This window comes from Benincasa hispida, chromosome 1, assembly GCF_027475165.1.
Source record: "Benincasa hispida cultivar pf3 chromosome 1, pf3_genome.v1.1, whole genome shotgun sequence".
NCBI classification, from domain to species: domain Eukaryota; kingdom Viridiplantae; phylum Streptophyta; class Magnoliopsida; order Cucurbitales; family Cucurbitaceae; genus Benincasa; species Benincasa hispida.
In genome coordinates, this window is record NC_143478.1 from 45,491,465 (window position 1) to 45,517,869 (window position 26,405).

At 31.3% G+C, this 26,405-nt stretch overlaps 1 long non-coding RNA gene across 1 annotated transcript; it reads right to left on the reverse strand.

Moving 5' to 3' along the window:
• LOC150038480 (uncharacterized) lies at window positions 1-2,997 on the reverse strand. Its single transcript, XR_016527332.1, has 2 exons — window positions 2,868-2,997; window positions 1-1,158 (listed from the first exon to the last, which is right to left on the reverse strand). It is a non-coding gene; the product is annotated as an uncharacterized LOC150038480 (long non-coding RNA).
• Between the last annotated feature and the right edge of the window lie 23,408 nt (window positions 2,998-26,405).

Sequence of the window (26,405 nt, forward strand, 5' to 3'; positions counted from 1 at the left end):
TTGAGGAAAATGACATATATATATAAATCGAATACACTAGCAAACTGATTACATCTCAATTAGATACAATACACGTACTGTATAAAAGAATAATGTCCAAACCTATAACAAGGCTTGTGAACTAAAATAACTAAGAATATCAAGATATTATGAAAATGTTAATAGGTAGTCAAGACATGTTTTTAATAAGTGTTGTCATGAAAACAATTATTCTCTCTGTACAAGTTGAAAGCATACTAAATTATTTTAGCATGATACAACGACTAACTCCAATAAAACTGCAACTTCGAACTACTTGGATATGGTAAAACTCTTGAATACTTTCTCTCAACTCAACTCAATATCAAAAGAAAGAAAGAAAGAAAGAACAAAAGAAAGGGGAGAGATCTTTGATTTGGAATGAGATGCAACAAATGAAAAAAAAAGTTGCTATTTATATGCTAGTAACTTAGTAACTCTCCGAAATACAAAATAAAATCAAATAAATACAAAACTGAAAGATTTCTCCAGTTTAACTCAATTGAGTTGTTACTTGATCAAAATCAAATATAAGTCATTCAAATTGAAGAAACTACGAATTTAACTTTCATATATGTTAAATTTGTACGACAATATAATCTAATTTGACGGTTTCTCTCTAATTTGAAGTTTCTAATTAATCATGAATTTAATCTACACAATTAAATTCATATTTTATATTTTAAATATTCACAAAAATGTCACTTTCTTTCATTATAAATATCCAACAAGACCTATTTTAAAATATAGAACGTATGGCAACCAAACATGGTAAAAAGATCTATAAGATATAACTATTAACTTTCAATTTTAAATTAACAGATAAGTCGTCTAAATATTCTAGATAAAACAAACAAAAAGGTTCATATCAAACTTTGAAAAAAAAAAAAAAAAAAAAAAAAAAAAAAAAAAAAAAAAAAAAAAAAAAAAAAAAAAAAAAAAAAAAAAACCTCATCATTCAAAACCATTAGAAAAAAAACGTGCAACAAGCTTCCCCTTGTAAACAATCAAATCAAATTTACGAGGACCAATTAATATTAAAAAAAATGTAAAAATAAGATTTACCAAATCCCAAATTTCATCGCAATCTTGGGCTTGTGGATGAAGCTCCTTTGGGGTTGTGAATGTGTTTGGACCGACCTGAAAGTTCAAATTGATGTGGTACCAATCAAACACATTCTGATATCTAATTGGTACAAAAAATGTTTAGTTCAGTTATGCACTTAGAGTATTGTTTACCCCTTGATGTGGTAGAATGAAACTATTTATAGTGTTTGTTTTGTCTAACATCCATTTGGACGTATGTAATATCGATGACATCAACATAGGTATAGTCATCAAGGTTGTAGGCTTTTAAGTTAGCTTTCTGTCGTCGAGTTCAACTCGGGTATTAATCTTTTGGTGATAGAGGCCAAACTCAACTTGATTGACCTAACACTCGAGACTTTGAGCTAGAATATTACCCTTTGATGATACAGACGAGCTCACAACTTGACTGATCCAATACTTAGGTTTTAACTTTCCATTTGGGGACCACATATCCATAAGTGTACTTTTGGGATGCTTTAGGCTACCATCAACACTTGACATTCCCTCTCCTCTACTAAATCATTTCTAGTTTTTAAATTAAAAAAAATCATTCTTATTCTAACATTGTTTAATTTAACTCAACACAGAAATTAAAAGAACTAATAAAAATTAGGAAATAGAAAAAAAAAACCATCACATAACGTTTTTTTGAAAGATCTCGACAGGCGCATCCTAAATGAGATGAGACCTGTGATACTTTTCAAAACGAGGGTCTAAAATATTTTATAACAAAGATAGAATCGTAAAATATCAAATTTCATTGTTACAATTATTTTTTAATAAGTCTGTGGGTGTTTGTGAAACTAAGAAAATGTTACAAAACGATTATATAACAATAATATTTTAGAAAAAACGTCATCCTCTGAATTTTCTTTAAACCAAAATCGTCAATCCACTTTTATAGACAACTATCTCCAAAATATCATTCTCAATCGCTATCAACGCTACTTCATTAAGCATTTGTTATGACATTGTAAAGTGTATATAATAAGTCTTTAACAATTTCAATTTGGAAAGAATGAATGCAACTATCACAGGAATGGTCAACAAAATTCTATATTTGACAATAACTTTAGGAAAAATATTACCTTTTTATTACCTTTCACAAACCTCATTTTTCGGTAGGCAAGAACTCTCTTAGTAACTTCAACTCCCCATACAATTCATTTCCATCAATATATAATTTTTTATTATTCTTAAGAGCAAACTCAAAATAAGTACAATGGGACAATATCTAGTGACTGCAACTTATGAGAACTAAACAAAAGTTAGTTTTTTTTCTTCATATTCTTGGTATTGTTTAAATCTCCTATTAAGAGAAATAATAGCTTGATCAACAATTGAGTTTCTAAGATGATAACCGACTAAAATTGAATTTCTAAGATGATAAGAGGTAAAATTAAAAGCTTTGATGTTTAATTTAGCTATGGAAATTAACAAAAGAGGAACTGGAAGAGTTTTTCTTGGTTGAAGAGGAGAGAGAAATGAAGAGGTGAGGAATTGATGAAGAGAAAAAAGTTTTGTCAACTTTCTATTTGTTCTAGGCACACATGCCAACCACTAAAGAAATTTTCTTTCTTTTATTTTTGGGTTAAGAAACTTTTTCAATTTGGGGTTCGACGTGAAGGGATCGGACCCCACAATAAAAGAGAGTGATTACTTTACTTCGGTTTTGTTTTAAAATTACAATACAGGAAATAAGAAACATACATCAATATGTAGTATGTTAAGCATTAAATTAGAGTGAAGAAGAAACATACCTCTGAAGAATTGTTCTTCAAACTTCTTCAGGTATTCACAATTCCTCAACGAACTGATCTTCTATGAATAGTATTTTGAGCCACCATAGGGTGTCTTCCCTGCTATTCTCTTAACAATAACCAATTTATGAGAAATAGCTTTTGAAAAAAAAAGAGGGAATCTTGTTTAGAGATTTTTTTAATAGAAAATTGTTTCTAAAAAAAATTGAGAGAGATGATCAGAAGATCGATGGAGATAGGAGGAGGTGATTGATGGATGTGGGAGGAGGTTCTCTACAATAATCAATTCTATATGAGAAAAAAATTCTCCCAAAAGACCACTCACTTCTATTTATTTAATTAAAATGAAATGAAATTTATTTAATATAAACAAATAAATAATCAAATTAATTAATTGATTTTATATTAAATATATTATATTTAATTAAATGTACGTATAAAGCATATTTAAAAGCACATCTCTCTCATAACCTACGATTTAATATGAATCTCATTCATATTTACTAATTTATAGTTTTAATATGAATCATATTCATATTAATTATTTGAATCATATTCAAATAATAAATCTCCTTTTATTATAAAATTTAATTTTGAATCTTATTCAAAATTAACTTTATATTATAATGTATCCATATACATTATATTAGTTATACCATATACAATTAACATTATTTACTTATTTAATTTGAACAATTCAAATTCTTTCAAAACTCTTGGTCCTTGTTTACCCGTTGTGAACTAGTAGGGGACCTAATGGACCTACAGATCATAAGCTCCAGTGATTTGACATTAACAAATTTAACCATGGGTCACTTCACTAAAGACCCACAACTGCATTCGTCGCACGATAGAATATTTCTACGTCCATAGATTTAACCATTATAGTAAGTCAACCCTTTACGAGTAGTTCATAAATAAAGTTGGGTCAAATTACCATTTTACCCCTATAATTGCCTTTTACTCCTTAAGTACCACCGATTCCTCTAATGAACCGTTTGTTTATGGTCCTACCATAAACCGCGTCCCTCTCTGGCCAGTGAGAAGGTGGGTACCCTTTGTTCAAAACTTGGAATAAGCATTTCAAGGAACTACTTATCTACTTACCCCAAAGGTGGGAATGAGTGAATTTCATCTTGTGTAGTTATATTTCCAACTTCACTCGAATATGTCCCCAAAATAGTAGGCTTATTGAGTCAGCGACTTGGGTCAGAACTACCCTCATAAACAGGAGTTCATAACTCACTTAAGTTTGAGATCGAGTTACATGGTTATCTTATGAAATATTAATCTCTTCAATCCATGGTATTACGAAGAAAGATTAAGTATTTTCGGTTTGGTCTTATACAATCTCATTATATAAGATACTTTTACTCGCATGTCTCCATATGAACGATTTGGATTACATCGTATGTAACACTTACAAAGTGGGTTGTATACATAGTGTTACCAGGATAAGACACCTAACCTTCCTTATACTATAGACCCTTTAAGTTATTACTTAAACATTATCCACTTAGATGTCCATTACATATCGTTCAAGTTACATGAACTAACCTTGACTTTTTCTCGTAATGGATAAATCATTATTGCATATTTAAAAAAATCAACTATTATATCAAATAACTAATTACTACAAGGCTTTAAGGCATAAATTCCAATAGGTCACAACCCCACATATGACAAAGACCGAGTTTGGATCTTGGTAGTGGTTTTTTGGTATGAGAATTGACGATAGTGATTAGAGAAAAGGTGTAGTATAAGAAAAGACTGAGCCACATTCTATTTTATCAAATTACTCCAACAACTCCTTGTGGGGTTGTTTAGGACATTGAGTTGAGATATGATGTTTGGATTCATATATCGGTGGAGTTCATATATTTGTGATGTTTATTTGTCTTTGTTTGGGATGCAGAGTTATTTGGTCTAAGTTCATATGTCCATTGATGAGGTGCAAAGTTAAATTCATATGTCTGGGATATGTGGTGCAATTTTTTAAACTCTAAATAATATGCTTTTATGATGATTATTTCTTTCTTGAAACTTTTTTATTCAATAATTCTACACATCTTTGTGTTGAATAAAATATGGATTGCAATTTTTGTTCTTTTAATTTTTAAAGTTTTTCTATCTTTCTTTCTTTCTTTCTTTTTTTTTTTTTTTGGTAATGAACAACAATTAACCCAATAGATTTCTTGCATGGATATAGTTAAATAAAATAGAAAATCCAAGAGGAATACCGATTTTCTATTCCAAATTTTTCTCAAAGAATTTCATCATCATCTTCTTTTTCTTCTTATCCTATTGTTGCTTTGTACTTTTACTTTGTTGTGATTTTTTTTTAATTAAATCTTCCCTACCATCTTAGCACCCAATAGAATGCCAACACATTTCTTCAATAATTTCACTTTCAATTCCTCCAAATTTGGAGGATTATCAGAAGAAAAAAAATTTCCATTTTTCACCATTTTTTGTCAGAAAATGTTCCAAGAAAAAATCTCCATTTTTTGGTTTCTTTTTGTTATGTGTTACATATTATTCAACTACATACGTACTTTTCCAAATATTATTAACACTCGTTTGATATATGAATTCAATTAAATAAAAATCTATTTTACAAATTTCCACGTATAAATATTGCACTTAATGTAGACAAAATACTATTATTTATATAACCAACAACCCTACAACATACTTTAACAGTCATTGGTTTTATAGTAGTTGAAAGTAGTTGTTGAAGTTGATTATCAAAGATGATTTTCGCTAGAGTTTGTAGTCGGAAGTGACTGTCAGAGTATGAAGTTGGTTGCATAAAGATGGCATTGGAGTTTGTTATCGAAGGTGGTTTTCGGAGGCCGAAGTTGGTCGTGTGAAAGTGGTCACCGAAGTTGATCATCTAAGATGATTTTTGTCGAAGTTTGTAGTCGAAGGTGGCTGTTGGAGCTCAGACGCATAAAGGTGGAATTGGAATTGCTTGACGGAGTTTTGTCATTGAAGATGGTTGTCGAAGTTGGTCATCAAAGTTTATTGTTTGAGGTGGTTGTTGGAGCCCAAAATTGGTTGTCGAAGTTGGGTCACTGTAGTTGTTATCAGAGGTGGTTGCAGAGTCCGAAATTGATCGTCAGAGTTGGTCGCTGAAGTTGTTATTGAAGATGGTTGCCAAAGCCTGAAGTTGGTTCCCGTAGTGTGACAGCAATAGCCACCGATAGTGACCGATAGGTGTAGCCATTGAAAACTTAGGAAGAAAGGAGAGTTGGTAAAATATACCAACTCAAATCCATCAACATTTAAAGTTGGTGGGCCAAATATTGAGTTGGTATATTATACCAACTTAACTCAACTCATGTTGGTGAGCCAAAAACCCTTTTTATGAATTTGAAATTGAAATGATCCCTATTCATATTCATGATTATATATTATTGTTCATTATTTACCTAGGAATCTATTTCTTTAGCATCTACCCCTAACTAATCAATGCATTTTCATGGCTGACTAAGCACTCATTTCTTTTAAGTAGGTCATTTTTCTTGGAATGTATTGGACTCGTTTAAGACCCTTAATTTGATTCAGCTAGGTTCATATGAAAAATAACTCAAAGATCTATATATCTATGTGGAGTATTTGATTTTGATTTAGAAATTATTTTTTTTTATCTTATTGTTCTCGCTATTTGATCTTGATGGTATGGTTATTAAATATTATATACCATTGAATGTTTGGAATTTAAGTGCTCTATATTACAATATTTCATTTATTTTCTTTAGTTATGATTTTTTTAGTACAATGGAGGTGGAGAAATTCAAACCATAGACCTCTAGTCACTAACACGTGTTGTAGGAAAATTAAGCTTGTTACAAGTGGATTCTAGAATCAACGACAAAAGTGTCATAACAAGAAAAAATAGATCACTATGCCAAGAGAGCTATAAAAAATATATAAACAACTGGCCGAGAGGATAAAATGGGCTTAAGGAAAAGGGCTAATTGGACTTCGAGCCAAAATAGCCCAATCGACCTCGGTCTCGGCCAAGAATGAGGTCGAGGCCAACCTTCTTCGTTTGATGACCAGAGCGTATTATGGTCTATTTGGACCTTGGGAATATGTTGGTTTGGACTTTTTTTAGCCTCGACCTCGACCATGATGAGACTTAGATCGACCTTCTTCAGAGCTTACTATGGCTTCTTTGGGCCTTGAAAAGATAATGGTTTGGGTCAAAAGCTCAAACCAACCTCCTCGGCCCATCCTTGACCGAGGCTAAGCCTCAAAATTTGATGTAAGACATGCCAAATGCACACCCTGGCCAATTTAGCTTGAAAGATAACCTATCTAGAATTAGGAAACTCATATCCTGATCCTAGTTGGATTAAGATAAACCCTATATCAAATCCCCTATAATTGTACTATTATGGTTCCATATGAGATATATAAGAACTTCTGACTTCTTCTCTACTATTAATTCTCTTACTGACTTCGGCATCAAAACATTTTTTCTTTGTGTTGCAGGTCATCTCTTTCATAAATTACAAATTCAACTGTTGATGTCACGTGAGGATCGGCTACTTTTCCCCTATCCCAAATTTTTCATTAACAGGTTTGGCACCATCTATGGGAACAAGAGTGATCTACCAATACAAGATCAAGAATCTTTGAAAAATTAAGTTAATAAAGACTATAATGACTTAGTTCCCACAACCATGTTAAATAAAAAATTATGAAAGCGAAATCCATCGGTGAATTAGATCTTCATGAACAAAGTTAAGGAAGCCAATCTGTCGAAGAGTTAAAGTTGAGTTCAAGACGATTTAAGCTGAGGCCACCAATGTCGAAGCTGAGACTAAGGTCAAGACTGGGACTACCAATGTCAAGGCCTAAGCTACCAGTGACAAAGTTGAGGAGATCAAGTTTAAGAAAAGATCCAAAGCAGAGCCCACGTTGCCCAATGTTGAGGCTGAGAAGACCAAGTTAAAACAAATAGGTAAGGTTAAGGCAACCAATGCCAAGACCGAGAAGACCAAGCTGAGGCGAAGAGCTCAGACCAAGGCTAAGACTCAAAATCATTAATGAAGCGTGAAGTTATAATCAAAATTTCACAGAGAACTGACCGAGGTCGACCCTAAGCGTATCAAGGAACAATATTTTCACCATCCAAACGCATCCAAATACATCATGCGCACTATGGAAGATGGTCGAACCAAGGCCGAGGTCGAGGCTAACCTTAAGCACATAAGGGTTAGAGATCACCTTCTCCTAACGACTAAGAGGTTGTGTAAATCCCAAGTGTCCAAGATCGAGGTTGAGGTTGAGGTCGGGCTAAGGCTGACCTACTGAGGTTGAGGTCGAGTCAATCAACAGGATCACAAAGCAGCACAAGCTAGAAGAAGTATACTCAAGAGGGGTCTAGAATGTATAACTCATAACTACAAATAGTCAAACCTTGAGACCCAAAGAGTGTAGGCTAATGTTATAGGTGATTTTGGATCGAACGTGATAGTTGACAACTAGCGTAAATAGGAAGAAAAAAGTCAAGAAGAAGCAGAATATAGGTTGAAAGTGGAAACTAAGAACAAAAGTAGCCCTAGGAAAAGAGGATTGGCTTAAGCCTAGGCCGACCTTTGCCAAATGCCTAACAAGGCATGCTTTATACACATGCTCGAACCTAAGAGATCATTTTAGGCCCAAAGTACGACTAAAAGAAGACGTTCGGCCTCGGCCATGGCAAAGGCCAACCTTAGCCAAACATGAAGTTAGGCATGCCCCTTAACTTGTAAGGTTATCTAATTATCCTAAAGCAACTCCAAACAGAGATGGCGTATACGAAAAGCAACATTAAATGGATGAAGCAACACGAGATGAGCAATGAACAGTGACATGTCTATTGGTAAACATACCCCTGCTTCAATACGAAAAGCATTAGCTAAACGATCATTTAGTAAATACTACACGGTCATTTAGCCAAATCCCAACGATCGTTTACCTAAGACTACACAACACGACCAACTCTTGGTTTTCTTCTTCGCTGAGAATCGCATCTTCATGCTTTGAAACTTCATCACGAACGACTTGACTAACTCAAACACTTTGAATTACAGACTCGATTGCATGTTAATTATGCCCAAAAACACAGGGGCCTTTATAAATTAACACTTTGTAATTGAAAGAAAGTTGTAAACAAAGGCAATTAAACCCGTAAACATTCATCACCGCCATTCACAAATGCATTTGACAATTAAACGCAATGGAGAAAACCCACCACGACTATAAAAAGAAGTTCAAAACAAAAGTGAAATTTGGAATATCAGAACTATCTGGCTCTGATACTAATTGAAGGAAATCAGACATAAGGATTTCCATGAGCAGGGGAATGATCGTTTCAAATTTCATTCTATATAAACATTAACAATTACAGTACACAAACGAAAACATACAGGCTATGCACAATACAAAATTATAGCATGCTTTACTATGATCAAGGGAAGAATTCCACATACCTTTGAAGACTCATCTTCAACACCCTTGATCACGAACGCTCGAACAATCAGCAAAACTGCAACCCCCAATGCAAGAGTACTACAACAGCTACACTGCACGATCACAACGACCACAAACTCAACGAGCTCTAAGACAACAAACACAGCGAACGGCCTCCCAAAACCTTGACTATGTCGAGTTGAGTACGATATTACCACAATGGCTACCTTGATATTCTCGGTAGTGTGGGCTCTGTGTGGACTTGGTTAGAGGACGAGAACGGAGGAAGAACAATCGTGTAAACAATTGAGCAAGTGGGAGATGGTAAATGTCTATCGTATAGATGATGCCCAATCATTTAACAAAAGCTGTGCAATCATTTAGCAAAAGTTATGCGATCGTTTAGCTAATTGGCCAGTTGAGTGATTATCGTATAGAAATACTGCACGATCGTCTAGTCTCTCTTCAGCTATCGTTTAGTAAATCTCATTTACTTGACAGCCACCATGAGAACTTTCCAAGAATAGAATCTCTCACAAAAACATAACTAAAAATAGGAATTGTTTTTCCTTTTATCTCACGGTTACCATGAAACTACCAATAACCTCCTACTCAATTGGTTATTAGAGAAAAAGACATAATTATTCAATAATTAATATAATTATTAATATACATGATAACCAACTTACCATACTATAAACCATAGCTCTTTTTCTAATTTATGGTACTTAATATAAATCTCATTTATATTAATCCTCCACTTGATGTATCTCATACACCACACCGATCATATCATATATAATCGAATTACCTCTTGTCAATTTGAAAATTTCAAATCAACACCAATAACTGATCCTCAACTTGAATTCATTGAGCTATCAAGAGGACCTTATAGACCTGTAGCTCGAAACTCCAATGGTACGTGAATAACTGACTAAACTCTTTAATCATGGGATCCACCATCCGTTAACTGTCAGGCACCCCATTAAAGATGGACAGCTGAACTATCCTTACCACAGATATATTATGTGTTCATATCAATCAATCAACAGTGCGATAACCCTTCACAGATCGCTCGTAAGTACAACTGGGCCAATAACCGTTATGCCACTGTAGTTACATCTAACTCATTAAGTACCATTGATCTCTCTAATGAACATAAGTCATAGTCCTACTATAACTGAGTTCTCTCTTCCAAAGAGAAGCTGTGGCCACTATGTTCAAGCCCCGGATCAACCCTTAAGGGAGCAATCTATCTACTTACCCCTGCTTCGGGGAAGGAATGAATTCCATCTTGTGTAACTGAGTTCTCGCTCCCAAATCAGACAAGTCCCTAAAAGGTAGACATGTTGAGTTGGCAATCTGACCACTTTCACCCATACTAATCAAAGGACCATCCTCAAATGCAAGAGTTCCTAACACACTCAGGATTGAGGTCATGTCACTTATGGTCGTTTAGGTGAGATGTAAGTCTACAGTATCAACGACGTTATATACAGAGACGAATCATCTCGTGGTCTGGTCTTATACAAACTCTTTGTATAGAACATCCCCGCTCGCATGTCTCCACATAAATGGTCAGGATCTACCATCTGTAGTAGTTCACAACACTTGCAAACCTCTACAAAGCGGGTCGTATCCATAGTGTCACCAGGATCAGGAATCCCTCCTTAATCCTTATACTACAGACCTATTTAGGTTATCACTTAAGGCATGATCCACTTATATATCTCATATACATGCTTAAGTTTACATACGATAACCATGGAGATTTTTTCATTGGATATGAGTAAATGTCAGATAAAATAACTCTTATTTTATTCATAACAATGTGTATAAATTACAAACTATGAGACTTCGAAAAATTAGGACACCAATCCCAACGACGTCAGGTTTCAGTGGTACGCAGTCAATCCTGAACAACGGTATCAACCAGTCTTAGTTGGTTTCGAACAATGATGGAAAAAAGCACAAAACTTTGGGCAACGGCAACATCGAGCGATATCTTCAACAACAATGACTTTATACGCGACAATGCGCGGTGGTGACAAGTAGCTTGATGACCACTCTATTTGAGCAACGATTTTCGACTAGCAACATTTGAGCAACGATTTTCAACTAGCAACATACTTCATTCGGCGATAACTCCCAATTAGCATTTGGCAAACATACATAAACTCACTCAAAGTCCTTGATGAAAAACTCACCTACCAACAATACTATTTGTGGTAGACAATGAATGGGTCAACATGTCATATACACACATATCCGAGACATCACCATTACTTAAAAAGGTTTGATGACCGAGTACTTCACTGCCCGTTTTGCATCAATGGAAGCTTTACAACAAAAGAAAATTTCGAAGTAACATCCTAGAGAATGTCTAAAGAATTGCAAAATACAAGATAAGTTTTACTCTCACACTATTTTATACATATCTCAAGTTATTGATTAAAGTATCACAAATAACTTTCAAAGAAATATTTGTGAAGAATTTTGGAAGTAATACAACTACATATAATTATTTGGATGCAAGATTTTATAATGATAGTTAAAGAACCTCAAAAGAAGACTTAATTACTCACAAAAGAGAAAGTTGCTAGGAGAAACCCAGTTGGGACTCAAATAATTTTTTGAGTAAAGATATTTGGTGAAAAACTAGGGGCTGGCCATCCCACAATCAACTAACCAAATTCAAAATCCAAAATTTGGGAACAACCACGGGTTATATTAAAATCTGTCACAAAAGATAGGCAGATTAACCTCACTTAGGTGTGATAAAGTAAAGAAGCTACGAGACCAATGATCAAGCTAATGGAGATAAACAAAGAGGCTACGAGCTGACGATCAAGCTACAAGATTATGGAAGATAAAGTAAAAGCGATGACCAATCAGAGGAAATGATGGGTGAAGTAACCATAACTCTACCCACAAGATGGGAAAGGATATTAAGAAGCTGGTTAAGCTGTAACAGGTTTGGTTAGATAATATTCCATATTTTTTCATGACCTAGGGTCCACCTTAGGTCAGAAGAGCAATGACTAGTTGTCGAGCCTATCCTTAAGTGGGCCTAGCACAATTTAGGGCATAACTTCAGCATGAGATGGAGAAGCGCATTGGGAAATTAGTTAGATTTCAAAAAGGTTCGGCTCGGTAGGCCCAATAACCCTTAAAAAGTCAGAATTATGTTTCGCAACGGGGTAGCATGAAAATAGAATAGTAAGATTGTACACCTAAGATAGGTTCTTAAGATTAAAAGCCACGGCGAAGAGCTAGACAAACCACAAATCCTAACTTGGGAGTAAGGGCTAATGTTACAGGTAGATTCTAGAATTAAGGGAAAAAGCATTGTAACAAGAAAAATAGATCACTATACCAAGAGAGCTACAACAAATAGACAAGCAACTGGACCAAGAGGATAAAATGGGCTTAAGGAAAATGGTTGATTGGAGCTAAAATAACCCAATTGGTCTCGGCCTTGGCCAAAGATGAGGCCAAGGCCAACCTTCTCCCTTTGATGATCAAATCACATTATGACCTATTTTGGCCTTGGGAAGATGGTGGTTTGGGTCAAAAGCCCAAGCTAACCTCCTCGGCCATGATGAGGCTGAGGTCGACCTTCTCTAAAGCTTACTATGGCCTACTTGGGCATTAAAAAGATGATGGTTTGGATCTAAAGTCCAAACCAACCTCCTTGTCCCATCCTTGGTCGAGGTCGAGCCTTGAAATTTGATGAATAAGGGATATCAAATGCACACCCCAGCCTATGTAGCTTGAAAGATAACCTATCTGGGATTAGGAAACACATATCCTAATTCTAGTTAGATTAAGATAAACCCTAGTATCAATTCTCCTATAAATACACCATTATGGTTCCATATGAGGTATTTAAGAACTTATGACTTCTTATCTACTATTCAATTCTCTTATTGATTTAGGCATTAAAGGCTTTTTTCTTTGTTTTGCAAGTCATCCCTTCTCCAAATTACAAATCAGTTGCTAGTGTCATGTGAGGGTCAGGTGCATTTCCCTTGTCCCAAATTCTGCATCAACAAAGCTATTGCTCATTTGACTTTTGAAATGCTACCCTTAACATAAAATCAAGTTTGTTTGTTTATTTATTTAGAGTGAGAACCTTTTAAATATTATAGTAAAAATTGTCCAAAAATGATTCTCCAATTAATAGCTTTTTTTAAGATAGATAGTAAAAATCTTCATAGACCTTTCCCCTTTGTTATTAAAGAGAGAATTTTTTTTCTTTTTAATGAATGAAAAGTTGTAGAATAAGAAAGGATAGAGAATTAAAAGCAAAATAGAATCTTAAAAGGAAGTCACTACAAGGAGAATTAAAATCTAAATAAGAAATTAAAAATATGAAATCAAGGATTAAACCAAGATGAATATTAACTTACCCAATTTATCCAAGGGAGAAGTTGCAAGAGTAGCAAAAAAATATTTTAAAATTATAAATCTAGACGTGGTTTTTGTTTTGTTTTTTTTTTTTTTTTTAAAGTTTAAAACTATAGCAAAAAAAAAAATATCAGATTTGATTTTTCTTTTTTATTATTCTAATTTTATCCTTTTCAGTGCATCAACATATATATCAACAATATATTTATATACTTTATATTTAGTGTATCAGTTAATTGATATCTTTATATTTGGTAAATCGGTCAAGTGATATATTTTATGTTTGGTAGATTAGTCAATTATACATTGATAAACCAGAATTTATCATTCATTTTACTAATCTTATTAGTCAATAATTGTTTGTGCAATAGTTACCATTCATGAACTTAATCTGAATCTCTATTCATAAATTTCAAAGTATTTTTTTTCTAGTACATTATCACAAACTTATAATGGTTCAATTAGTCCTATTGGTAACCGTTTTAAATGTATGTTGATAAACTATTGATATACCAATCTTACACTTAAAATTGAATTTTGAATAGGTGGTTACTATTAATGATATCTGAAACAAATGTATTTCCAATAAGTACTTCTATATTAATGATACACCAATATTATATTTAAAATGAATTTTAAGTTGACGTTGATCTACTACTAGTAATCAATGTTATGATTGAAATTTAATTTAGAATGAATGTAATTGATAACTATTGATACATCAATGTTAATTTTGAAATGAATTTAGAATGAATATTGATATACTATTGATAGACCAATTATATATTTGAAATAAATTTTATGACTAGTATATACTAATGATACACCCATTAACTTTTAAATTAATTTTGCATGAGTATTGAAAAACTACTAATACACGAATATAAACTTAATATTGCTTTTGAAGGTATGATGACATATTATTGATAGAGTAATGATATGCTTTAAAAGTATTTTGAATTATTACTAATATAAAATTGAAATACCAATTTTATGCTTTATGTAGGAATAATTTGAATGATATACTTTGTATTTGGTATATCAATAATATGATTGATATACTTCTCTTTCAATTTAAATGTGGTATATCAGTCTATTCATATATGAAATATGAATTATATACATTGTACAATTGATAAGTCAAATTAAATCTAACTTCCATGCCATCAAAATCATATAAAAAAAAATTGAAAATATAACAAAATTTTGATATACTTCATATTAGTTATATAGTTGACACATTAATGCAATAAAGATATACCATCAAAATCATATAACAAATTTGAAAACATAAGAAAGCTAAAGCTAAAACCTAAATCAGACTATTGAAATCGAACTAATTGAATGAAAACAATTCCATATCAAAATGAAACAAAAAATAAAAACAATTTCCATCATGACACAATTAAAATTATGGTATATATATCAATTGCACATGTGTATATATATATATATAATACGTATATATGTATGTATAAGTATGTATATGTATACTAATCAAGAAACATGTGCAATGTATGTGAAATCTTGTCGAAGAGTGGTTTTTTTAATATATATAAATAAATGTCAGACAATTTTGTTTTAGTTACCATCAATATTTAAAAGTACAATGTAAAAATGTTTATTTTAATGTTCTCAAATTATCATTCTTTTTCATATATATATATAGAGTACAAAGAGAAAAATTATTCTAGTAATTAAATTATCAAATTAATATAGTAACATTCCAATATTGTAATATATATAATGCAATAATTCTTTTATAGTGTTATTATATATTTACTGTGAAGTTATTCGAAATGATGCATTGTTTCACTGTATTAATTAATACTTTTATTCAATTAAATCCTCTATTTTTTTTTTAATTTTCTCTAAACTTTGGATCTCATGGAATTATTTTTTAAGTATGTAAATGCAAGTATTTTTTTTCTTTTGCACGTACATCTCACATATATATCGAAAGAATCAATGCATAACATCGATCCGTGTAACCACCTTTACCCCGAACAGATGCATCCAATTTGATGGAGTTAGCATGCAATTAGCGGAAGAAATCAGAATCAATAAACCCACTAGTTCATCAATTTTAGCATTTAAGATAGCATGCTCATGATAGAAAATAGGGTTTCAGAAACATACCTTTGAAAACACAAAATTCTTCAAGTTTCAGTTTGATACTTCACTCCAAATGGATATAAACCATCATTTGATCTTCCATACCATTCTCTAGGATCTTAGATTAACTTGTGAAACCAAAATGAGCTTGAAAATGGAAGGGAATATTAGGAGAAAAGTTGGCTATTCTTCAAGATTGAAGAACCATTCTTCAACACAATGAAAAACCAGAGAAATATTGTTTGCATGGCTCATCATCTGAGCTGAAGGCTACTCAGTTTTGTGCAAACTGATCATGCAACTATATTTCCTCAAGTGTAGACAGATCCTACTTGGAGTAATTGAGTGAAACTGTGAGTTTTGTGGGGGAAAAACTCACTTATGGGTCTTTTCACAAAAAAATTTGAATTTTAAATTGATTATCAAAATTAATTAAAAGAGTTCTCTTTTAATCTTGAAACTTATTTTCAAAATTAATATTAATTCTATAATTAATATGAAATTTCATTAATTTTAAATAACTAATTAAACAATTTAATTAATTATATTAATTAATCAAACATCAATTCCACAATCATGAACTTCTATTTAAATCGTATTTAAATATTATTCAATTCTCTCATTTCGTTTAATTTAATAATTAAACGTGTAATTATATCATATATAATTACTAATTCCCTTAATTTGAATTCGAACGTTTCAAATTAAACTCATCACTTTATTTTAAGGTTTATTCCGTTTGTGAGCTAGTAGAGGGACCTAATGGATCTATAGATCATGGGCTCCAACTATCCGAGATTAATCGGCTAAACTCTTTAAACCAAATTAATCAACATTCATTAACTATCGGGTTACTCTACTAAAACCCAATAGTTGCACTCCCCTCACTGTAGATATATTTCTGTCTACTTGATTTAACCATAATCAGTAAGTCGACCGGTTGTTCATAATAACGGTTGGGTCAAATGTTGTTTTACCCCCGAAATTACATCTTGCTTCTTAAGTCCCGTTAATCCTCTAATGAATAATTGGTTTTTGATCCAATCACCAAACCGAGTCCCTCTCGGATCAATGAAAGGGTGGGGCCTCTTGTTCAAGATCTGAAATCAATACCTTAGAGAACAACCTATCTACTAACAGTAAACGTGGGTAGGAGTGAATTCCGTCTTGCATCCTATGTCCCCAGCTATCTACCCAATCTTAACCTTGAAATAGGAGGCTTATTGAGCCAGCGCTATTGAGCCAACTCTCACCCATGCAAATCTAAGGATAATCCCGAATAAATAGGAATTCATAGTTAGCTTAAGATTAAGGTCGGGTTGCCTAGGACATATATTTGAAATAATCAGTCTTAAACAGTAAACAACATTATGAAATAAGAGTGACTTATTTCTTGGTCCTGGTCTTATACAAACTCTTTGCATAGGACACCCCCATTCACATGTCTCCACAAAAACGATTCAGGATCACATCGTTTGTACTAAATACAAAGTAGGGCGCATCTAATAGTGTTACCAAAATAATGTACCCAACCTTATTCATATACTATAGATCGTCTTGGCTATCTACTTAAAGTTGATCCATTTTATTTCTCCACATAAAGTCCAAGTACTCATATAATAACCATAGATCTTAGTTTATTGGATTTAGTCTTTACAAGTGCAATTTACATTCAACGATAGTTTTATTTAATAAACTTCAATAACATCTTTATAGAATATGTTTGACATTAAAAACTGTGAATTTTAGAACATACAACCCATTGACATCTATTGCACCCTACCTCAAAGAATTGCATCCCGTCAACATCAATTACACTTATTTGACTTAAAACTTTATTTTTAAATATATAAATTTATTTTATAAACTAAAAATTGGAAAAATCACCTCCATTGTCTTTCAAACGGACACCTACACTTGAAAACTCACAATGACTCGACAAAGGGCAATATGAGAATTTATGAAAAATATAAGGGTAAAAGGAGTATGTAAAAATTATCCCTACATACCTCTTTTTAATATATATATATATATTACCAAATAGACTAATCTTGGTATTTACAAGATTAGTCCATTTGGTAATATATATATCAATGGATTGATATAGCACAAATGACAATAAAATTAGAATAATAAAAAGAACGAAAATCAATTTTTTTTTTTTTTTTTTTTTTTGTTGCTATATTTACCCTTTTAGAAAATCATTATTAGATTTACAAATATTCATGTATATTTTTTCGACCCATTACAATTTCTCTTTATCCAAATCTTATTACATCACGTTAGGTCTCTTTCTTGGATGAGGTTATTTTACTTTTACCAAGTCAAATGGAATTGAATCAAATTAAAAGAAATGTTTTAAAGATTTATAAAAAATGTAAAGATTAAAATAGAATAAGTCGGAAAGGTAGTATGTTCTCGAACACTATACAAGAAGCTTTATGTTGGTTGGTGGTAATTAAAATGTAATTTCTTTTCTTGGGTAGTTCTCTAATACCAAAATCATTTAAAGTTTTTTTATTCATTTTCAAATACATAAAATAAGTACATTTATTTAAAAATATAATAAAATATCATTGTCTAATAGACACCAATAGACATCTATCATTAATACTAATAGATGTCTATTACTGTCTATCACTAATGGGCAATTATACTTTACTATATTTAAAAATATTTTTAGCAGTTTTATCATTTAAAACAATTATTTTTTGAATTAAATTAAACTTACCTATTCTATGAAGCCTCTCAAATTTTGGAGAAACCATTTATTTTTAGTTATTTTCTTATTCTTTGAATAGTTGTTTGTATTACGGTTTTATTAGATGTTTGAAAATTCAAAAAAAAAAAAAAAAAAATTGCATGAAAATGATATGATTGAGAATAATATTATTTGGATCACTTATAAATTTACATGACAAACTAATGACAAGTCAATTATTAACTGGATAAAAATCTATCACTGATATAATGATATTCTTATATAAAATAAAAAGAAATATCATAGTTTACCGGTAATAGTCTAACACTCAGTCCATCAATGATAGATCTTAGATGAATATTAAAGTATGATAGATTATGATAAAGATAAAATTGGAATTACAAAAAATTTAAATATATAAGGAAACCATATGTATAATAATCGTATAATACTTACTAATATTTTGCTTAGTTTTTCCATTCACTACAAATGCTCTTAAATAAATCGATGATGATTATATTTATTATAATGGAGCATTTAATTATCTTTAACTAATTTTAATGTATCATTATTAATTATAAATTTAAATTGATAAGAAATAAAGATGAAATTGAAACTCCTTTTAGAAAAAAAATGATTTTTTAAATATAAAATAGATGTAGGGAATTCGAAATATGAACTTCATAATTTCTAACACATTTGAAAATCAATTGAGTTATGTTCGTTTTGGTAAAAATAAAATTAAAAAAAAAAAAATTGAAACTGAAACTATGGAAATCGAATCTGGTAATAAACCCATTTACAATATTTTGTTGAAGAATAATATCTTGGAAGCCTTTTTTAAATTGGATGGATATGGATTGATTCCCTATAGAAACACAACAATCATCTCAAGTTTTTTTATTGTCCATGTACCACGTGGATAATAATGGAACTTTCCACGTGGCACTCAGAAAAAAAAGAAAATTTATATATATAAAAAAAGAGAAATTACGTTTGGACTCTTATTCTCAGCCATAGGTGTGTTTAGTATATGAGATTTTAAAATGTACTCTTTTTTGTCATTGAATTTTTTAGAATAAATTTGCATGTCGTCGTGACATTTTAAATTAAAAATGGGAGAAATTTGTGAAAAAGACAAAATAAATTATACTAATCAGACCTATAGCTCACATATATGTTATTTACAAAAATGACAAATGAAGTCCAACCCACATGAAATACGAAAACATCATAAATGTTCTCACTATCGATATGCATTTGATATACTTGATACACTACAAATATATATTGAGTGACATAATTGATATACTTGATAATAAAGCACTTGATCGATCTATTATTGATTAATTTTTTAATCATGTACTCGTTTATACTGCTAATAACTTGGTACATTAACACGTGCAGATGTGATGAAAGAAGATAATGGTAGTTGATGAGAAAAAGCAATATAAAAATTAGGGGGAAAAGTGTTTTCTACATTTGTTTAAAGGATAAAGTGGAATAAAAAACATGAAAAGTATAATTTGATTATTTTGCCATATCTACAAATGGTAAAACTTCATAGATACATATATAATTTTCTTAATTTGTTTATCACCCATTACAATTTTCTTTAAAAAAATTAAATTAAATAAAAAGGAGAGAGAAAAAACAGTTGTTTAATTGTTATTTTAATTTAAAATGTCATGTAAATATTTAAAATAATAATAATAAATTATTTTAGCATCTTGTAAACTTATTTGAAAATTTGAGAATAAAAAGATATATTTTGAACCTAATATGTGGGTGCAACCCAACATCCATTCTCACGCACGAGAAAATATTTAGAACAAAATTCTAAAAATTCTTTTCTTATGTGACAATTTGTAATTTGACATTTGAATTTTCTTTTATAATTGGTATAGAAACTTGAATTTGTTATACAAAGATTTGGTGCACATGGAATACATTCAAATTTTCTTCTATTTTTAAATTTAATTAATGCTAATGTTTAGGGACTAAAACTTAATTTTGTTAATTTTTCAGAAGTAGAAAAAGAAGAGTCTTTTTAAATATAAAAATATTTATACTTTATAGAATATTTTGAAACTTTTAAATATTTTTTAGATTTTTAATTTTTCAAAAAGAAGGGTTATTGAATAAAGTTCATTGGTGGCCATTATCTATTAGCCAAATGTCTTCTATTGAATTGAATACAATCAATTAGCTTCGACTTGAATTTAAATTTATTTATTTTCAATTCTTAGATTCTACATTTTGTCCTAAATTCACCAAACATAACAATCCAAAACGAAGATTTGAAATTAATTTAGATATTTTATTTTAAGTTCATTTTATTCTATTTTAATCCCACTGTGATGAGAATCTGACACACCTAATATCCAATTTCTGATCTACCAAGTTAATCAATAACAAGCTAACTTTGTTAGGTTTAAGAATTTGAAACTTTGGAGGTTGTTTGATGACTATCAAGTTTCTTGTTTTCTGTTTTAGTTTTAGTTTTAATTTTTCTTTTTTTTCTTTTTTTTCAAGTATTGAATTCTTGAAAAGAGAGAAGAACCTTGCCGTCAGAGGTCAAGACACCAACAAAGGCCATAAAAACAAGACAACAAACATAGATAAAAACTAATCACAAGCAAAAAGCACACACAACTCAAGAAAAGATGTCTATAGATAAGAGCCATCTTGGATCCCACAGCAAAAGCCTCAAACTACTTATAACAACTAATAAAAACCGCAAACTTAATAGTCGTACTAACCACTTAGGGAGGATGTACGTAGCACCATGGACATGCATATTTTGCTTGCACCAAACATGATAAATAACAGCACACCAAGGAACTCTCTAAACCCTATGTCTCAATCGATTATCGACACTAAGTGACAAATCTAATTAAGCTTTATATCCCAATGCGAGATCCTCTAGAAGCACCAACCCCACAAAAGCATGTCCCTCCAAATAACTTTACTTAAAAAACAGTAAAAAAAAAAATTAAATGATCTCCAGACTCAACTCCACCAGTACACAGAAAAAAGTCATCACAAATATCATAACATCGTCGAAAAATACAATCCCACATCTATTATTGATTTCAAATAACAAGCCATGAAATGAATGAATATAGTGGAGAATATTACCTCCAAATAAAGGAGGTTGACCCAAAGCACCACAGGATGTCTAGAGCGTAATGAATCCCAGGCACTAGTGACCGAGAACACTCCAACCAACAAGGGAGTCAGGTTACATTATCCTCTCGACCAACCTCTACCACAATCAAATAAACTTGTGAGGAGAGACCAACGTTAAAAAATGCTATCATAGACGTTCCATTGTGTTTTCGAAATGTTGTCAAAGTCCATGTTATTGAAATTCCTAGACTTTCTATAGTATTTTTTTTAATGGCATAAAAAATGCTATAAAATCTACTTTCAATACCGTAAATTTAATGCTATGAAATTTTTTTATAGCATTGGCAAAAATGTTATTGATTGTCCTTTATAACATTTTTTATAGCAATAAAAGAATGCTATAAAAAAAAATTTATAATGTTTTTAAGCTCACTATCATAGCCGATGTTATTGAAAGTCTCTGACTTTTCGTAATATTTTTTTCAATGCTAAAAAGAAAGCTAAAAAAAGTTCATTTTCGATTCCAGAATTTTAATGCTATTATTTCCTTTTAATAGTAGTAAAAAAAGGGAGATTTTCAAAAATAGAAAAATAAAGGAAACTATTTACACAAAATAGTAAAATTTAATCTTCTTTAATAGAGGTTGATAGAAGTTTATCAGTAATAGAAACTGATAGAAGTCTATCACTAATACTATGTGATAAACGTTGATTTCTGTCTTTTAGTGTCTATTAGTGATTTTTTTTTTTTTTTTTTTTTTTTTTGCTATTCATATAAATAGTTTGACATTTTTCTATCTGTGAAAAAAATGTTATGATTGATTTTTAATAACATTTTCTAAATCAGTAAAAAAAATGCTACAGAAATATATAGCATTTTAAACCTTGTCATGGTAGCCAATTTTAATTAAGTCGTATATCATTTATATAGCATTAATATGAGTAACGGTGGGGTTTGTGCCCTAAATCTCATGGTTTATAAGGTATAAACAAAATTCATTTATTTAATAAAATAAGGAGTTATTTTATTTGATATTTAGACTTATGTAACTCAATCCAGTAAACTAAGATTCAAGGTTATTTAATGTAACTTGAACAGTATATGGTTGACATACAAGTGGGTCATATTCAAGTAATAATCTAAAAGGTCTATAATATATGGATAAGATTGGGTGTCTTATCCTAGTAACACTATGGGAATCGTCCACTTTATAAGTGTTACAAATGATTTATTCCAATTCATTCATGTATAGACATGCGAGTAAGAGTATCCTATACAAAGAGTTTGTGTAAGACCGGACCGCGAAGTAATTAATATCTCTTTACAACACTGTTGACTGAAGAGATTGATATTTCATAGGAAGACCATATGTAACTCGATCTCAATCTTGATTGAGGTATGAACTCTTGAATGTGAGGGCTTGTCCTTTGCTTGTATGGATGAAAGTGGTCCAAGTCACCAACTCGATAGGCCTACCATTTTGGGGACAAGACCAAATAGAGGGCTGGGAACATAGCTACACAAGATAAATTCACTCCTTCCCTCCTTTAAGATAAGTAGACGAGTTGTTCCTTTAAGTGCTGACTCTAGGTCTTGAACAATAGGATCTCTCCCTCTCATTAGTCCGAGAGGAATTTTGTTTATAGTTGGACTATCAATAGGTTGTTCATTAAAGTATCATGAGACTTAAGAAGCAAGATATAATTGGTAAAACGGTAATTTGACCCAATTGTAATTACGAACGACTCTTGAAAAATCGAGTTACTAATAATGGTTATATCCATGGACACAAAAAATATTCAACAGTGCGGACAATATAACTATGGGTCTTTAATGGAGTGGCACATAGTTAATGAATGTTGATTAATTTAATTAAAGAGTTTAATTAATTAATCTTGAATCATTTGAGTTTTTAATTTGTAGGTCTATTAGGTTCCTTTGCTAGCTCAATAAGGATAAAACAAGGATTATTTAGTTTTGGAAGAATTTGAATTGTTCAAATTATAAGGGAATATATTTTAATTGTATGTGATACATTATATTATGAAGTTAATTTTGAATGACATTCAAAATTAAACTATATAATTTGAGAGAATAGGGTATTTGAATAAGTATTAAATAATATGAATGAAATTCTTATAAAAACTATATGTTGAATTTAATATGAATGAAATTCATATCAACACTATATGTTAAATTTAATATGAATAAGATTCATATTAAAACTTTGAGTTAAATTTAATGTGAATGGAATACACATTAAAACTATTAGTTATGAGAGAAAAATATATTTGAATATGATTCAAATATAATATTTAATTAAATACATTATATTGAATAAAAATTAATTAATTAATAATTATTTAATTCAATTAAATTAAGTTTGATTTAATTTAATAAATTAAATAATAACTTCTCTACAGTTACACAGAAGTTGGAGGGAGTGGGTTGAGAGGAGTTAACTCCCCTCACTCAATATGTAGAGATTAACTTTTTCATTTTGATGAGAGTTTGTAGAATTCTCATTCACACAATCAGTCGCTCAATTCTCTCTCAATCTCTCATCACTCACAAATCACACAGAAAAAATTTCTTTGACAAATTCTTCCCTTTGTATTCTAAAATAGGTTTCCACAAACCAAGTCCTTGCTAGAGAATAGCGGGAAAGACTTAGTGGTGGTGTCTAAGTTCGTGATTGAAAAAACCATGAACACATTGTAGAATTGGAGAAGATTGAAGAGTTTTCTTCAAAGGAATTTTCTTTTTCTTGAAGTTCTTCATAGTAAAAGCATGCTTAGTTTAGATGTTTAATCTTCTTTGTATTTTTTTTTTATTTTTCAAAACAATAATTAAAAGCATAGGTGGTTAATCATTTCCACATGGGATTCAATCCCTTCTGTAACAAATTGTTATAAATGTAATTGTAAGATCAACTTCAATTATATAAACATTTAATGTAATCAAAATAAATTTTTAAGAATTTAAACTTATATATCACTCATAATGTGATGCTTCAATCACTACAACACTTCACAAATATAAATAACTATTTTTTTTTTTGTTGAGTCGTCATGTTCTTCAAACTACATTATAGTAAATAAAAAAAAACATTGACTCTAGTTTCTAATATACGTATTTAACCTTTAGTCTTCACTTTTTTTATGTGACATAACATTTAATCCTCACATCTCAACTATCTAACCAATCTCTTATTCTTGATTCTGAAGTGCTGCAAAAGAAACATATATTTACTATCATATTCACCTCGAACTCTTTCATCAAATATGGTAGAATTTTTCTAAATTAGAGTATTGTTTGCCTCGTGATTTATACTTAAAACCACTTATGAATGAAGGTGAAAGATGATAACTTAGGTGAATGGTGATGACTGATGAACTACTTCTCTATATGAGAAGAATAGGTGATACGTTAAGGTGATTGTGGTTTACATACAATGCGTACAAGCTTTCCTGAATCAAACCCAAGTATAAATCTGATTCAGGCTTTATGGTAAGTCCAGAGTCAAACACGGGGATTTTTTATAGTCTAACGTGGTCCTCACATTGTCTCAATTGTAGATGGGTTCCAGAATAACGAGAGTGAATATTATTTATACTAACCTCAATGCACGCATGCAAGAAAACATAGGAGTTCAAGTGGAAAAAGGGAATCTATAGGTGAACGGTGCTAAGTGTTTGTGGGGTTATGCGTCGTCCCAAGCTAGATGAACAAGTGCATGAGCGTGAGAGGGGAATGAAGGTGATATAGATGTTTGTTTACAAACCAAGTGTATGTGTATGTGTTAGGTCTCTGATCCTTAAGTCGTGTTGTTCAGCATTTCTCAATGTGAACATCACATGTATCTCTATCTCTAGGGTGCATGCGTTGGAGACAGAGAATAGTAAAAGTAATTGCAAGTAGTTTTATCTCTAAACCTACTATGTGTCTGACTCAAAGCGCTCTTTAGTTAACCTCCTCTCTCAAATAGTTTAACTAAGAAATAACTCCAATCAAGTGATCAAGATGATTAAAGCATGGAATTCAAGTATGCAATGACTCAGAAGAATGGTTGTCACACACAAATTTGAATGTACCAGAGGAATCAAGAATGGATCGATCAAATATAAGATTGAATTTAAGGATAGCAAATATGTTTACAACATTCTTAGTTTAATCGATTGCTAGTAAATGAAAGTGATAAGTAATAGAAGAGAAAGAAGTCAAGCCGCAGAGTTCAATCTCTTGTCCTCTTTGACTTGATCTAAGTGCCTATTGCAACTAACTTGGTGAAGATGTGATGAAGGATTCTCTTTCAAACTTGGTCTCATACACTCTTTTTAATCAACAATGGCAATGAACCTTTTCCTCCTATCTCTTTCTTGCAACGGTGGAGTTCCTAGCTATCTGAATTCTCTAAAATTTCTAATGTGTCTAACTCTTTTCTCTTGGCAGCAAGCCTCCTATTTGTAGGCGTTTCCCTCAACAACTTGTGACAAAACTTACATTAAATTCCATGCCCTAGTCTGTCGTCTGCCATTTCAGAGCTTTTCAGATGCCGCCAGTCAGGTGCCCATACCTACAAGTGGTGATTTAACAGAAAAAGCGCAAGCCAATGAATCTCTTCTGCATCGGACATATTTGGATGCATGCCCTCGCATTAGCTTGGTATGGAACACTTGGTGAAATTTCTTGAGTTCCTGCAATCAGATGC